The following is a 10,853-nucleotide window of genomic DNA, read 5'->3' on the forward strand; positions in this document are numbered from 1 at the left end:
TTGTCATGCATCTATCTGCTGTCTGCCAAGAAGACGGCCTCCCAGAGGAGGGGGAGGGGTGGGCCTAGGAAATCTCCAGCTGCAGGGCTCCTGGGCTCGCCGCCCTCTAGGCGCCCAGCAGCCCCTTTCCCCATGTGGTCCATAGAGCCCTTGAACACCTGTCTTCCCATCAACCCCTAAAACACCTTCCCCATTTCCCTCTAAACAACACAACTCTGTTTTTTAGATTACAATCGGTTAGTTGCTCTAGGTGGTGTGTTTCTTTCCTGGGTAAGAGCCCCATTCCAGAGGGAGAGCCAGAGGCAGGGTGGGTGCTTGGATCCAGACCTAAGCCTGGTCAGTCCCGTGTTTGCCTGGAGTCTGACCCAGAACCTTAATGGCCAGTTCAGTTTGTCTGGACTCCTAGCCAGCCCCCTCCTGGGCTGCTCTGGCTGGTGGAGTTACACCTGAAGGGTAGGCCACGTCACTTCTGCCAAGGCCAAGCTCTCTGCAGGCCTGGAGGAGACCAGAAGCAGAGTCGAGTCATTAGATGTGGCTCCTCCACTCTCTCGGGTCTCAGGGAGTCACTAAAAAACTTCAAGCCCCCCAAACCAATTTAGGACTGGGCTCACAAACTCTCCACACACACCTTTATTATAGTGCAATGTCCAGGCCCTTCGCAAAGACAAATGCGAGTATCTGGTTGCAGAGTGCACCCCAAGACTCAGGGAGAGCAAGTGAGGGCCACCACTCCCCACCAGCTGTGACTGGTGGCCAAGCCGCAAAGAAGCGTGATGGTGGCCTTGCTGCTGTCCCCTCGCTGGAGCATGGGGGTGCTGTTTGGTTGGGAAAACCAATCGAAACGACCCAGATGGGGAACAGTGAAGACTTGCTTGAGACCAGGGTAGCAAACCACTTATTTTGACTTGTAGCTTCTGTCAATCTGAAGGCAGAAGAAGGAGAAAGAATGGAGGGCTGAGGAGAGAAGTTTCAGGCTTTGTCCACTTTGGGAGACTATCTCCTTTAATCTCAATTTATACATATTCCACCGCTCACCGTAAACCAACGCCCCTCTTCTCAACAACGGACAGTATGGTCTCTCCTGCAAAGTCTGCAAACTGAAGTCTTCTTTTCCCAAATCCAGATAATGTTACCTCAAATCTCAGAATCAGCTCTCTGCTTGTAGTCTGCAGGAATAAACCAAGGGTCTGCAAAACAAGGTCCCTGGCATTCTGAGTTTACATTGTTCTTCGTTGGGTCACCATGGGATTATAAGTATTTTTATGCTCAGATGACTCCTCAGCAATTAAATATTACGCTTTTAAAAATCCGTTTTCATGTCTGATTTCCTAGCCTCTGACTAGTCTCAACTTCCATTCTTAGTCACCAGTTCATTTGAAGACGCATTCTTTTTTTCTGGTTTTGTTTTTGTTTTCCATTGTGGTAGAATACACATAACATAAAATGTACCATTTTAATGACATGTAACATGTCATTATGCATTTGTCAAAACCCACACAATGTACAATACCAAGAGTGAACCCTAATGTAAACTATGGACTTTGGTTGATAATAATGTGCCCATGTTGGTTCATAGATTGTACCAAATATACCACACTGAGGAGGGATGATGAGGGTAGGGGAGCATATATGTGTAGGTGGGGAGGGCTATATGTGAACTCTGTATTTTCTGCTCATTTCTATTGTGAACCTGAAACTGCTCTAAAAGAATAAACTCTATTAAAAAAAAAAGGTACCATTTTAACCATTTGTAAGTGTACAGTACAGTGGCATTAAATACATTCACATCGTTGTGCAGCCATCACCAAGAAACTTTCTTTTTTCTCTTTTTTTCAGGGAGAGGGTAATTAGGTTTATTATTTTTAATGGAGGTACCAAAGATTGAACCCAGGCCCTCCTGCATGCTAAACATGCACTCCAACACTGAGCTATGCGCTAACCCCCTGGAATTGTAATTAAAGCTTTTAATGAGGCTGACCTGCCAAGTTTATCTCTGACTCCAAGAGACTTCAGCTCCCCATATTAATTCAGCGAGGATCAGTGTTGCTCTGTTTCTCAATAGTCTGACTCTGAGGCTGGCTGTGGCCAGGGTATCCACAGTGAACACCACAGAATATAGTCAAGGGCTGTGAAAGGTTTGGAAGAAGGCTAGTCCTGGGAGAAGTGTGGGTGGGCAGTGGTGGCCAGGAGAACACAAGTGTCCTGGGCCTATGTCCTTGGGGAGTGGTCTCTTCACCCCACCTGTCTTCCTTGTTCCAGAATGAGCTGCCCATCTGTCAGGAAGATTGAAAGGAATTCAGTCAGAAAGACATTATATACCTGTGTCCAGATTTGAATTGCAATAAAGAGAGTTCTGGAACCTGTCAAACCCTATGTGTCAGCTCCATCCAGGTCACCTTCCCTGAATTATCCCTGTCCTCCCTCCGATGATGGGGATGATACTTAATTTTAACACTGAAGGAATTTGTTACAATCATTCCCACCTAGACAGTAAGTTCTTTGAGGGGCAGGAGCTGTCTTTCTCGTTTTCTTATCCCCAGAGGAAGGCAGAGCTCTTGGCACACAGTAGGCACTCAACTGTGAAGTGAATCCGCTGGTGCGGGGAAAAGTAAAAGGCAGAAAGGCAGAGACCCCTGGAGAAAGAGGCCAAGAAAGGCAAAAGCAATTTCTCCTTCTTCCCTCCCCTATTCTCTTAACTGTTGTGGGGAGAGGGAGAGTAAGGGGTGCCTGGTAAATCAGAGGGTCAGAAGGGATGATTGCAGTCCTTGGAGGAGGGCATGGGGTGAGGGGAGGGAGGGTGCTTCTTCACTGTTTTAGTGCAGATCTAGCTCATGCATTGTCCCCAGTCTCACAACCCATTCAAACTCTTCCCTCCTCTTAGGAGTCCTGAGGTGGGATAATGGAAACAGGCAGGATTGGAGGCAGGCGTCCTGGGTATCCCTCCAGCTTTGCTCCTGGGTGATGTTGTAGACTGGTTACTTAAATTTCAGACTCTCAGTTATTGATCTCTAAAATGGAAGGTTCCTCTTCACAGGAACATGGTGAAGATTAAACGAGATACTGCCCTAAAGTTCCTGGCAATTAGTACACATGCTGCAAAGAAGCAAGCTACTTCCCAGTCGATTCTACCTTCTGCCCCCAAAACCCTTAATGCCTCCTCTGGCCACATTGATCTCTCTTTTTTCTGAAATACTACAAGTCACAGTATGTTGGCTTGCAATCTTATATACGATCTTATATCATTAACCTGGGATTGTTTGGTACATTTGTTTTACTCTCTTCTCTTGAACAACGTGGAGGTGTCAGATATCAGGGCTTTGGAGCTCTTTTAACCTTTCTGATGGGTGCACAGTGGTCTGTCAGTGTGTTTTGACTTTGTATTTTTCCTGGTCGATCTTGGGAAGTTTTTCACATATATGTGTTGTCCATTCATGTATCTTTCTTTGTAAAGTGACTGTTTAAGTCTTACTCATTTTTTGTTGTTACTTTTTCTTTTTTTCCCTTTTTAAATTTTATTGATGTATAGTTGATTTACAATGTTGTGTTCGTTTCTTGCATACAGCATAGTGATTCAGCTATACATATCTATTCTTTTTCGTATTCTTTTTCATAATAGGTTATTACAAGATACTGAATGCAGTTCCCTGTGCTATACATTAGAACCTTGTTTATCGAGGATTTCTTTTTTTTTTTTCAATTGAAGTATAGTCAGTTTACAATGTTGTGTCAATTTCTGGTGTACAGCATAATGTTTCAGTTATACATATACATACATATATTCCTTTTCAAATGCTTTTTTCATTATAGGTTACTACAAGATATTGAATATAGTTCCCTGTGCTTTTTGTCTTTTTATTATGAAGTCATAGGAGTCATTTATATACTCTGGATATAAATCCTTTGTCAGATACATGTACTGCAAACATTCTAACAAAGAACCTTCCTTTAAAAAATTATTCTGGAAAGCAAAATCTACTGATGTTTCACACACCATTGAGAATAATGGCCCAGATTGTGAGGTCTAGCCCCCAGGAACTTCAAATGACTGTCTCTGTATTCCGAAAACAGGCCAAAGTACTGAATTTCTCCAAGGGACCCAGGAGCTATTGGAGGAATTCATTCTTCAGTTTGTGAAAACTATTTCAGATCTCTCTGAAGATTGTGGAAAGAGCTAAATAAATGTTAATTCCCTTTCTCTAAGCTTTAGATCCAAAGAAGAATGCTCAGAATCCAACCCCACCTCCGCCTTCCACTCCTGCCCACCCTGCCACACCCCCAGAGTTTGACACCTAAGGCTTATTTGTGCCTGTGGTCCTTCTTCATCCTTCTTTCCTGGTTCTGCTCACTTCATTCTGACTTCAGCTCACATTCCTCAAGGAAGTCTGCTATGGTCAAGGTCACTAACAGACTCAGTACAGTTTATTCTAATAGAGAGGTCTATGAGCTCATCTTTCTTTACCTCCCAACAGCAGCTTTCCCACACTTGATAACATTTTTCTTTATTTTGCTCACTTCTTTTGGATCTACTTCACGAATTTTATTATGAAGTAGTTTGAGCTGGAAGAAAGGAACAGAGAATTGTAAGAAAGCTTTATGGAGTTACCACCCAGGTTTGTCGGCTTGTCACATTTTAGTATCATTTGCTATAAGTGGTATATATGGTAAGGAGTAGAAATATATGCAGACAGTCCTCATTTTGCATTGTTCTGATATGCGTGTGTTTCAGTTAACACTTTACAGGCAAGGACAGCCTGAGGGGTGTGTGTGTGTTTGTCTTGAATTTTGTGTATGCTTTTATGTTTTGTTAAGAATTCTAAAAATCAGAGGGTGAGGATATAGCTCAGTGGTAGAGCATAGGCTTGGTGTGCAGGAGGGTCCTGGATTCAATCCCCAGTGCCTGTGTTAAGGCAGAAAAAAAAAAGAAAGAAATGAAAAAAAATTTTTTAAATCCTTTCATTTGGTATGTTTTAAGACTAGAAATTGCTCCTTGCTGAATGTATCATTCTGTAGCTTGCTTTTTTTTTACTTTTTTTGTTTTTCTTTTTTTTTTTTTTTTGTAGCTTTCTTTTTCAGTCAACATTGTATATGAGATACATCCACGTTTATACAAATACTTCATTTATTTTCATTCCTCGATGGTATTCATTGTATAAAAATGCTACAGTGTACCTCGTATTTTCTCTTCATTGACCTTTAGGTTGTTTTTGCGGCAATGAACATTTAGGAGCTTCTCTCCTTGGTCACTTGTGTGTCCTGTTTGGATATTTTAATAGGAGTGGAATTTTTGCACATCTTTACCACGTGATGCCAAATTGTTCTCCGAAGTGATTGTATTAATTTATATTTATACTTCCCCCACCACCCCACAACCTTTAAAGCTTCTGTGACATATAGAGTTCTAGTTTTCTTCCTCCCACACCAGCTGCTCCTTATCAATCTCCTTTGCCAGCTCCTTTTGCTCTAAATGTTGGCATGTTTAAGAACTTTACCTAGACTGCTTACTCCGTTCTTACTGCCTTCCTAATCACTCTATTTTCATCCAGTCCCGGGATTTAAATATCGTTTATATGTGGATGGCTCCCAAATATGGATCTCTGTATATTTTTGTAGATTAAAAAATAACCACACCAAAACAGATACTCAACTATATTGCCAATGGGACTGTAAACTGGTAACGTTTTTATGAAGGGCAATGTGGCCATCTCTGTCCAAATTAAAAAATGCATACGTCCAGCAGTCCTACTTCTAGGAATGTGTCCGAAAACATACTGGCATATCTGTAAAATGACTATTCAAAATTACACGTTGTAATAGTGGTTTTATTTTAGTTTTTCAAATGGAGGTACTGGGCACGCAGAAGCGGGAGGCTGCTGGAGGTGGCTGGCTGGTGGAATGGCAGGTGAAGAAGAAGACCTCACTGTGAGTGAACACCTCTGTTCCAGCCTGCTTTTTCCCTTACCCCTTCGGGCACAGTAGCGGAGGCCAAGTTCAGAATCGGTTTGAAGAAGAAAATGAAGAAATTGGAAGAGGTACAGAAGGTAGACAGGGTAAAAGAAAGAGACTTTTTTCTAAAGAATTAAGATATATGATGTATGGGTTTGGGGATGACCAGAATCCTTATACTGAGTCAGTGGATATTCTTGAAGACCTTGTCATAGAGTTCACTACTGCAACGACTCACAAGGCAATGTCAATTGGAAGACAAGGTCTTGTACAAATTGAAGATACTGTTTTTGATTTGAAAGGACCCAAGAAAGTTTGCTAGGTTTAAAGACTTGCTTACTATGAATGAAGAATTGAAACAAGCTAGAAAAGCATTTGATGAAGCAAACTATGGATCTTGACACCTTTTGTACTTTCTGAAGCTTCATTGTCTTCTGGGGAAACCACATTTAATAACTGTATTTTTCACAGTAAGGTCCTGATATCTAGCCATGTGAATGAAAGGTGGAGAACCACAAAGTTTTCAGTCTTAATTTTCATGTCTTTGATTTTAGAGTGATATTTGAGCCTTTAATTGCCTGCCATTATATTACCAGACTTGAATTACTTATTGGATTTTAATGACCACATATATGTCAAAGTACCTTGCAAACCGTTCAGTTCCTTCTGACTTTTGACCATTTAAATGAAGTAGTATTTATATGTTAGGTGTATTTGTGCCATTGTAGGCTGTACTGTAGCTGTTTAATACGTGAAATTTAAAAGGCACCTTTGACTTTATGATCGCTCATAAAGACGTGTTTCATGTATTCTAAAGTTTTTAGACTACAGTAGTCAAAGAAGTTATTAAAAGGTAGTGAACTGATTTGTGTTTCTTTTAAGGAGAAAATGATATAAGAAAATACAGCCTTTTGTAGGAGTGTTTATTTGTCTTAAGATAATTTGTTTTAATACTCTTTTCTTTAGATAACAAGAGTGATTTTAAATTTTTTTATTTCTTATTTTTTGAGAAACCAGAAGTTTTATGTGACTGCTTTTGTGTTGGAAGGCTTATTTGATTTAAAGCCTTATAATACACTATTTGTCAAGTTTTAAGAGAACTCATTTTCCTAGGTCCAGATTAAAGCTTCTAATAATAAGTGCTTTCTGCAGCAGGAATGGTGTTGCTAAAAAAGCTGATGGCAGAATAAGCATTTGCAGTAACTTTTTATTAACATATTTGTTAGTACTTGTTCACTGTGAAAATGTGTTCCTGACTAAAACCATACATGGCTGTGGAAACCACTTTTGTAGTTCAGGATATACATATACAGGTTTTGTGTGTATTGAGCTTATTGTATTATTCTTGCACTTAGCTTAAAGAAACGATTAAAACTGCATTTAGAGGGATCATTGAACATTACTCTTTGTGAAACTGAATGTTTTGTGTGCTGCTTATGAACATTATCTATGAAACAGTACTTAGGAAAATTTTACTTTCTTAACCTATCAATACAAGTAATAAAGTATGAAAAATTTAAAAGATTAAGAAACAAAAAACAAATGGAGGTACTGGGAATGGAACCAGGTAGCTTGTGCATACTCAACATGTACCCTACCAACTGAGCTATACCCCCACATCCTAGTGTTGGTTTTAAAAGCAATCAATCAATCAATCCAAATGACTATCAGTAGGGAATTGGTTAAGAAGCATTGCATACAAGAAAGTACTACATTTCATACAAAAAAAGTACTGTAAGTAAAAAAAAGTAAGATACTCTTGATATATCCTAATGGTGGTCTCCATCATACAATGTTAAGGGTAAAAAAGCAAGGTGCAGGATAGCACACATTACGTTTTGTATGAAGGGGAAAAGAATTTATACATATATGTTTATGTTTGCTTGCATATTCATAAAGTGTCTTTGGAGGAATAAATAAGAAAGTAATATCAGTGGTTGCCTGTCAGGGATGGGACAGGAGTGGGAGAGACTTACCTTTTTTAAAGCTTTTGAATTTTGAACCAAATCAAAACAAAGCAAAAGCTAATTCCAAAGGAGACAAAGCAAAACTGACAAACTCAAAATGAAAAACTTTTTTAAAAAACTCTGATAAAGTAATTCTTTTACCTTAATCAAGATAAGAAAAATTGTATAGCCTTTAATAAAAATAGTTAATCACTATATTGTACATCTATAACTTATATAATATTATACATCAACTGTAACTCAAAAAATTATTTTAAATTGTCTAAAACTTATATCAGTCCTTGGACAAGGATGTTTACTACTATTTTAATTCAGTATGTTGTTTTCTTTTTTTTAATTGTATTTTCTTTCTTTACATATCTATCTTTCATTCATTAAAAAGTAAAATAAAGGATGATTAATCGACAGAAGCAATTTGTTTGGTCAAGGAAATTGACCAAATCTTGATTCCAACAGGAAGGCCCAATCTGCAGGATTTTATTTATTTATTTATTTATTTATTTATTTATTTATTTATTTATTTATTTATTTATTTATTTATTTATTGGTAGGTGGACACAATGCTTATAGCTTCAGCAATCTCAGAACGCCCTCTAGTGTCTACAAAAAGAAATCACTAGTGTTTCTCCTAGGACACCTGATTGAAGCCATGTGCCAGCACTTCAGGGCTCTTATTATTAACCCATTCTGTAATCCCTATAAATTTGCTCATGCCTGTCAGAATATGTCATCTTATCTTTGGATCAGAGAGTATGGTCAGAGCTCCTCTCGTCACATCGTAGGCCCAAACAGCCTAGGTGTAGCAAAGAAGACCTGGAGGTCAATGTCGTGAGGGCTGAGGAAGGACCTGAGCGTGAAGGAGTGGGTCTGCACAGCTGCAGCAGCCCCAGGTGCTGAATGCAGAACACTGCCTCCAGATCGCCCTCTCCAACTGCCACATCTGGCCCCCACCTTGCTGGCTGCCATTCCTGTGACACCAAGGCAACCAAACACTGGATCTCTGTGGTGGGAGTAGGGTTCCAGGATGGGCTGGATGTGGTCTGGTTTATCCTATACCTCTCTTCCAATACTAGACACTAAACTAAACTGATAAACCCTCACTCTTTCTCCAGGAAAGTGGTTCTAGTGTGGTTCTCAAAGCATGGACCCAGGACAGGTAGCACTGGCATTTTTTTTTTTTTACCATTATAAACAATGTCTGATTAATAGTCTTATATTTAAATAGCCTTCCGTATATTTTAGCTAGTCTGTTGGACATGATGTTTCTGAGGACTTGACCACGGGACACTTGGACAGAGACCTGAATGGTTGGGGGAGCAGCCATCTGAGTCTCTGGAGAGGAGGTGCACTTGGGGTGTCACAGGAGAGGCAAGAGCCCTGGGACCGAACCGGGCAGTGTCAGAGGTCCATGAGAGTAGACAAGTGAGCTGGGCTGAGAGTGGGGGATGGGGGGATGAGGCCCGGGTGGTGAGAGGGGCCCTGGCACAAGGGGCTTGTAGAAGTGGTGAAGGACTGGGATTTCATTCTGCCTGAGAGAAGACACTGGAGTGTTACGTGCAATGTGATGGCGAGGATGTGTTCTGATTCACAGTTTAAAAGATCACATTGTCTGTTATGTGGGCAATGGACAGCAGGGCATGAGAGTCAGCAGGAAGCCCACCTCTAAAGTGCACATGTTAACTACTGTAGAGAGGATGGTTCTAAGGTGGAAGCAGTAGAGGTGTGAGAAGTGACTGGATTCAGTGCTGATACATTTTAAAGATGGTGTTAGCAGTTACTCGATGGAAAACCACATATTTATTTTCCTGCCTTAATTCTATAGCTGATTTGAGGTGTCTTACTGCCATAAACCCAATGTAGTCTACATGAATTATTTAAAAATCAACGCCAACAAAAATAGAAATTTTAAACTGTTAAGACTGGGGTAAAGCTAGAACATTATTACTAGGCAAGCTGGAACATCTGAAACATTTGCTGAAATGGAGAGTTGATTGTTTCCCTAGCTATGGATTTCATTGGTTCATAATCTCTTATATAAAAGAGATTGCATAAAAGAGCCACCGGGTGGGGCAATAGAGCAGGATCAGTCCCTTGCTACCTGCTTCCGGTTCTACACACAGAGTCAAAGCAAATTAATTCCAAGATGTTCAAAGATTAAATCAACATCTACAAAGTCATTGACTAAATGTAAAAATCTCAGGAATTCAAGGAGATTATGCATTTTCCCCCCTAGAAATGATCTCCTTGCGTGCTGCTGAAGTGATAGGGTCCTTTTGGGGGGCCCCAAGATGTAGGAGCTATTGGGCTACAGCCCTAAATAGAGTTGTTGAGGAGAGTGCAGACCTACTGGCAGGAAGAATCAGGCTTTGTTTTTGTGTTTGATCAGGAGGAATCTGGTAAACCAGTCAGAGTGGAGGATTTGGAGCCTACCTTCCAAAGGAATAAATTTACGATCTCCCCTCAATTTAAGCTCATGAGAAATCGCCAAGGAGCCACCTGTTCTCTTCCTCCCAGAGCCGCGTGGTTCCCCTCCAATGCCAACAGGAAGGGGAGTGCGGATGAGTGTGGAGGCTTTTGGTTCCCACTTCGGTATTTTCTTCCTCTCAGGTTATTAATGTGAGTTTCTTTGCCTCCTCGCTGCCACCCCAACCCTCACTGGAACGCTTGGCCCGGAAGTTCCTGGGGGCCTTGGACCTGAAGGTGCAGTTTCTCTGCGTCCTCTCTTTGAGCTGTTGCCAACCTGAGAGCCACAGTGAACATCACCCACATGGGCTGGATGCTCTTACGGAGACACTGTCATTGCCCAGCATTCTTGAAGCTTTTTCAAATCAGAAAGTCAGTATCATTCCTCAGACTTGCTCTGAAAGACTAACTTTTCTCAAGGACAAATCCAGGCTCTAGGAACAAGATTTACTCCACCCTTTTCCTGCCTGGAGAACGCTA

The 10,853-nt window shown here is 40.8% G+C and overlaps 1 pseudogene; it reads left to right on the forward strand.

The window, feature by feature from the left end:
- The first annotated feature begins 5,836 nt into the window (after positions 1–5,836).
- LOC105074127 (transcription initiation factor TFIID subunit 13 pseudogene) lies at positions 5,837–8,252 on the forward strand (annotated as a pseudogene).
- The last annotated feature ends 2,601 nt before the right edge of the window (positions 8,253–10,853 follow it).

This window comes from Camelus bactrianus, chromosome 20, assembly GCF_048773025.1.
Source record: "Camelus bactrianus isolate YW-2024 breed Bactrian camel chromosome 20, ASM4877302v1, whole genome shotgun sequence".
Taxonomy (NCBI): domain Eukaryota; kingdom Metazoa; phylum Chordata; class Mammalia; order Artiodactyla; family Camelidae; genus Camelus; species Camelus bactrianus.